Genomic DNA, 6,000 nt, shown 5'->3' with positions numbered 1-6,000 from the left:
GCGGGCGGGCGGGGGGCAGAGCCCCTCGGGCGGGCGCTGCGGCGCGGGGGTCTCGGGGCCGCCCGTCCGCTGCCCGTGCCGCGGCGGGACCGGCGGGGACGGCGCTGCCGCGGCGGGAGCGGGAGCGAGCGCGGAGCGGAGGAGGCGGCCGCGGGAGGAGGGGCCGGGCCGGGCCGCTCCGCCGCCCCATTGGCTGCCGGGGCGGGGCGCGGGCCCGCGCCGCCATTGGCCGGCGGGCGGGGGGCGGGCGCGCGCGGGTTGGCGGCGCGGCGGGGCCGGGCCCGAGGATTGGGGCCCGCGGCGCTGCCGGGGTCAGGGACGGAGCCAAAGGGCGGCGGGAAGCGGGAGCCCCTCCCGGCGCGGCGGAGCGCTCCCTACGGGACGTTTGCGGCGCTGCGCGGCCGCCCCCTCGGTCCCTGCCCGTAGCGGCCTCTCCCGGGGGCACCGAGGAGCGGCCCCGATCAGGAGAGCCCGGCCTTGGCGGCGGTACCAGCGGCAGGGCAGCGTGAGGGCGGGCCCGGCCCGTGGGCTCGCCGCTGCCGCCCGCCCCGAGATGGGCGGTGCGCGCCGGCTCGCCGCGGAGGCGTGGGCTCGGAGCTCGCCCCGAGTGCCCTGTCCGTGAGGAGGGAACTGCCGGCCTGGGGACGGAAAGGGGAAAAAGCCCCTGACGTTGGTTAACCATAGAATCGTAGAATGGTTTGGGTTCCAAGGGACCCTAAAGATCACCTCGACAGAGCCTCCTGCCGTGGGCAGGAACACCTTCCGCTAGAACGGGTCGCTCAAAGCCCCGTCCAGCCTGAATGCTGCCGGTCATGGGCCATCCACAGCTGCTCTGGGCAGCCTGTTCCGGTGCCTCAGCAGCCCCGCAGTAACGCAGTTCTTTATACCCAACCTAAATTTCCCCTCTTTCAGTTTGTACCCATTCCCCTTTGTCCTGTCACTACAGCTCTTGTGAAGAATCCCTCTCTGTCTTTCCTGCGGGTTCCCTTCAGATACTGGGAGGTTGCTCCGAGGTCTTTACACAGACTTCTCATACAGAGAATGAAGCACCTGTTTCGTACACCAACTTGTTAATGCATTGCCTGAGGTTACCAATTGACATGATGAAAATTGTGGAGTTGTGTCGGAACGTTCCCGCAACGTGCACTCGGAATGGGATGAGGGCAGAGAGCTCTCCCTTCTACGGGAAATATCGTGTGTCAGAGAGGTAGAAAACATAAACCCTTTATGCAAGATGATTGACTGACTTTATCACAGTGTGTTTTAAAGCCTCTTTTACATCATCGCTCCAGTAAAAACAGATGCAGGTTCTGTGGGACTTGGTTTGCACAGTGGTTGAGCTCCCCTGGGTTCTTCTGCTGGCTGCACTTGAAGCTCATGCTGCTCTCTTCTTCTAAATCCAAAATTTTTTTCAGCATTGTGTTCCCTGCTGAGTGAATCTACAGGTTTTTCATGTTATTCACATTAAAAGAAGATGAAAGCACAGTTTTCAGCTTTGAGGCAGAATATTGGAACAAATATTCAAACAAACAAACAAAAAACCCAGAGCAGTCTGAATAAAATAATTCCGTATGTTTGACTTAGACGTTTTGATATTTATTTACGATATTTTCATTTAAGTTATAATTATTTGTAACTTAAAAACTCAGATTACTTTTTCCTAGTAGTTAATATGCAGTTATTAGCTTGTACAAAATAGTTCCCCCTCCCCCCAAAAAAACCCCAAAACCAAAATAAAACAAAGGAAAGCCTAAAATCCCCTAGGCAAGAGGGTGTGCAGAAGGGCGTTGAAAGTAATATTGAAGAGGAGGAGATTAGAAGGAGTGAGTAGGTGGAAATGGAAACAGAGTTGTGGGCAGGGATTATGCAGTTTTTAGGGTGAGAACAAAGGACCCGAATTTGATGCACTAAAAGGATGAGAAAACCATGGATTAGTCTTGAAATGGGATTGATCTGGAATATGTCTTTGGTGGCATTTTGGATCCAGTGCTTCAGAGGTGGAGGCACAAGGAAACGAGAGGAAGATACTGTGAATAATAAAAAAAAATGCTAGCTGCTAGGGTGACATCCATGGCAGCTGATTAGTGAGCCATCTAAGAAAAGCATGTCAATTATGTTGTTAGCAGGAGTCAAAATAGGATGTGGACAGGAAAAAGCAGCAACCAAATATGTTCATTTCCTCTTTTACATATGGGTCAGTCCCTGTGTGCTGTCTTTCCAACAACATCAAATTGACACAAAAGAGGAGATTAGTCAGATAATAACTATAGACTGTTTCTAGACCACCCCCACAAGAGACATGGAGGCTTTCAAAGCTCAAATGTCAGCAGTATAGAGATAGAGCAAAGCAGACAGAAGTAAATCTGTATTTCACCATATAACTCTCGAGATCAAGGTGAGGTGAGGACATGAGTGCAAAAATCATCTGCACTAAGCTCGCAGTAAAATGAAGGTTAAACATTGGTAGGGGAACCTTTAGAATGCTTGAATTTGTGATATTGCCCTGGTCAGTCACAGTTAAATGTTCACAGCTTATTAATGGGGAATTTCTCTTGTAGTAGATTTCTTGGAAAATAACATCCTGCTTTTTCCTTCTGGCTAAGAGGCCATTTTAGCAACCTTGGGAGTGACAGTGCAGCTGTGATAATGTTTGCTCTTGTTTTGCTCTCTGCATTGTAAAGTGGTGTTGACTTCTGTGAGAGAAAGGCATTCAAAGGGGAAGACCTTATGAACTCCGTACAAGTTACCAATGAATTCCCCAGCAAACTTTTTGATTATTTTAAATAATGCCAATGGAAACTGAAGTCTGCCCTCCCCGAGTTACCTGGTTTGTATCCATCTCACATGACCTCATTCACGGAGGAAATGCATTCCTGGCACAAGGGAATTGTTTACCATAGAACTGTTTTCTCAATGACTGTGGAGCTGGAAATTGAATGCTAACATAAACATCATAACACCACTCCAAACTGCAGTTATACATAAAGCAATACTTAATTAATCTGACCTTCATAAATAACAGCACAAAGTGTATAATTTTCAAGAGTGAGCCGGCCAATGTCTGTATATACCCTGAGGATGGGGAGGGAGGAGGAATGGATAAAACATACTCATTACTTTACTAATTAATCTGCAGAAGAAGCTTCAATACAACAGCTATGTGTTTAGAGAAGGACAGAGAATACAATATAAGTAGATGAAAGCAAAGTATAAGAGCTGTTGCAACTGTGGTTTTCTGCTTCCTCAGATTTTTTTTAATTTAAGTCTTTCAACAGAGTTTTGCAGTGACAATTTTGTGGGACGAGATATTCAATAGGAACCAAAGTGTGGCAACTGTAGAATCCAAGGTATCATTTAAATGTGGAAACAAGTTTTTGAATTGATAATACTGCAGGACAAATGGCTGATATTAGAAATATCCTTTTGCTCTTAAAAGATACCTGCTCCCAAAACACATCAACATGTAAAAGACACATGTTATGCTTCCAGAGGCTTTGAGGAGAAGGGATGAAGTTTTGGAAGAGCAGGTAGCATGGCTGCAGCCTCCAGCATCTGGAATCGCTTTTGCCTGACTATTCATCTACTGAATTTTCTGGTTTTGTTTTCTGCCTACTGGGAAGGGCAGGGGAAGGTTAGGATCCCATAGGCTACACTGTGAAAAAGCTGGAGATGCCTTGGTGAGATTTCCATCCAAACTCTCCTACTGCATTTAGAAAAAGAAATAGCAGTGAAAGAGTAATTTCCATGGCCAAGGAAAATAACTTTTTCTTTCTCTTTCCAAAATAACTTGCTTTCTTTTCTAGTCTCCCCTGACTTTTTTTTTTTTGTTTTTCTTGTAGCAAGCATAGATGTGGCATCGAACAGCCCTCTTAGGAAATTAGCATTAATGGTTACACGACATAAGAGCCATGAATTCTGGGATTCCTGGGAAACTCAAGATTTTAGAATAATGGCAGTGCAAATAGGTGGTTCCTGTCAACCAGCTTTCATGATCCCTTATCGCTTGAAGAAGAATAGTTAATACGAACTCAAGAGCTGCTTATTCCATCGGAAAAAGATCTAACATACTGTCCCTGTCCATTATCCCATACACCCTGTCCATTATCTATAGAGGATGCTTGGGAAGGAGGAGTGAAATTATGGCCAGTATATGTGGGTGACAAATGCAGGATGTCTGAAATGTGTATCACCCCCAATTGTCTGCCTGGCTGCACTTTTCCAGACAAAAACCCGGCCCCGCTGTAGCTGTACAACAACTCGTGTGCTGGTGGTCGTGCTGGCAGAGATCATGGAATTGTCTTTGTCTTGCAGGGCCACACAGCTCCCAAAGCAGTGCTCAGGCCACAGCACCTGCTCCAGGTGCCCTCTCTGCTGGAAAAACGTCAGCCTAATCCTACAAGTCTCTCTGGAAGGAAATGTCCTGTGCTGCTGCTCTCTGTGTATCTCGCAGGAGGCGCTTGTTTGTCCCAGTGCTCTCACAGCCACCAGTGAGCACGGGCAGGGCTGGTGGCCCAGGGGCTGCTGCAGAACCGCTCCCCAGGCCGTGTGCACACCCACAGGTGGTGCCTGTAGGCAGCCCGGGCTCAGGGCGAAGAGGGGCTGCCTGCTGGGAGCAGAGGAGGTGTCGGTGCCGGATCATGTGCTGCAGTAGCAGGTGACATGCACAGATATAGCCCAGGCACCAGCCTGCTTCCCCAGGGCTGCTGCAGCTGCTTTGGGAGGAGTGCTCTGGAAACAAAAGTGCTCAAAGCACTGTTTGAGTCAGAACTTTGCCTTCAGACTGTACTTCAAAACTTATTTAACTACCTAACATCTTTGGCATAGGCGTTAGAAAGAAAAAAAAAGGAAAACAATATTTTGAATTAACTACTTCTATATGATGAACCATTATATGTTATAATTTTTACTTTATGCTGAAGAAGTAACTGTACTGATATTTGCATGCTGAGCACTAGATCTATTGAAATAGAATTAGTGACAACCCATCAGTAAAGGCAAGTAATTTGAAAAGACATAAATTAAACTTGGGACCAAGATGATCTTGAACTTCATTTAGTATGTTTTTCTTTTTGTTTGGTACACCTACTTATACCAGACCTCACATGGGAACAATTTGCTGTTCACACTTGGACATGAGACTCCTTTAGCTTGCTAAATATTCCTAGGGATGCTGTGGATTGTGGGTTGGAAGAGAAGGCTGAGCAGCCTACCTTCTCCTCAGGTGGCATGGAAAAGTACTGCTGAAAGTGAGCAGGCACAGGAGGGAAGAGGCTGTGGCTGGTCCCTGCACTGAAAGGTTCAGAGCTAAAACATACTTAATATGTGCAAGAAGTGAATGCAGGCCTTTTGCACAGAGACATCCACCTTGTCTCTTGACATGAGCACCCTCTCTCAACTGGTCTTTTCACCTCAAAAATTATATTTAAGCAAATTATTACAATGCAAGTTCATGTTACAAGATAGCACAGCTGATATTACAGATAACAGCAGTTGTCTGACTAGATAAAGCTCCAGAGACACCAACTGTTTGTTCACCTGACACCGTAACAATACCCCCAGTGCCTCACTGCCCCTCCCACCTTATTGCACTTATACTCTGGGAACACTCTGCTGGGCCACAATCATTGAACATGTACAGGAAAATGCACCATAGGATTAGAAGTGATACACTGGGGAGTTTGAAAATGCAGTTCTACCAAAATCACCTTCCTTTCAGGTGTAGTATGATTTTCTCCACACTTATTATACCCTGAGTGCTGGGTAAGGGGGTTCTTTTATTCCTAATGAAAGGCAGTCCTTTTTCTAATATGCAGACATGCCATAGTCTTATTGGAGGAAGCTTGTGTTTTGAAGGTCTTCATCATAAAATCAAATGTAGAGCCACTCTTACAACCAGCAGTATTTCAAGATGTGACGCGTGTCAGCCTTTTCTGGAGTTGCTCTGGCTTTCCACACCTTCCCCCTGCAGCCTTCCACTTGTCAGCACTGCCATCCAGCCTT

The sequence above is a fragment of the Melospiza melodia genome, chromosome 1, assembly GCF_035770615.1.
Source record: "Melospiza melodia melodia isolate bMelMel2 chromosome 1, bMelMel2.pri, whole genome shotgun sequence".
NCBI classification, from domain to species: domain Eukaryota; kingdom Metazoa; phylum Chordata; class Aves; order Passeriformes; family Passerellidae; genus Melospiza; species Melospiza melodia.
Note: the sequence above shows the minus strand (reverse complement) of the source record.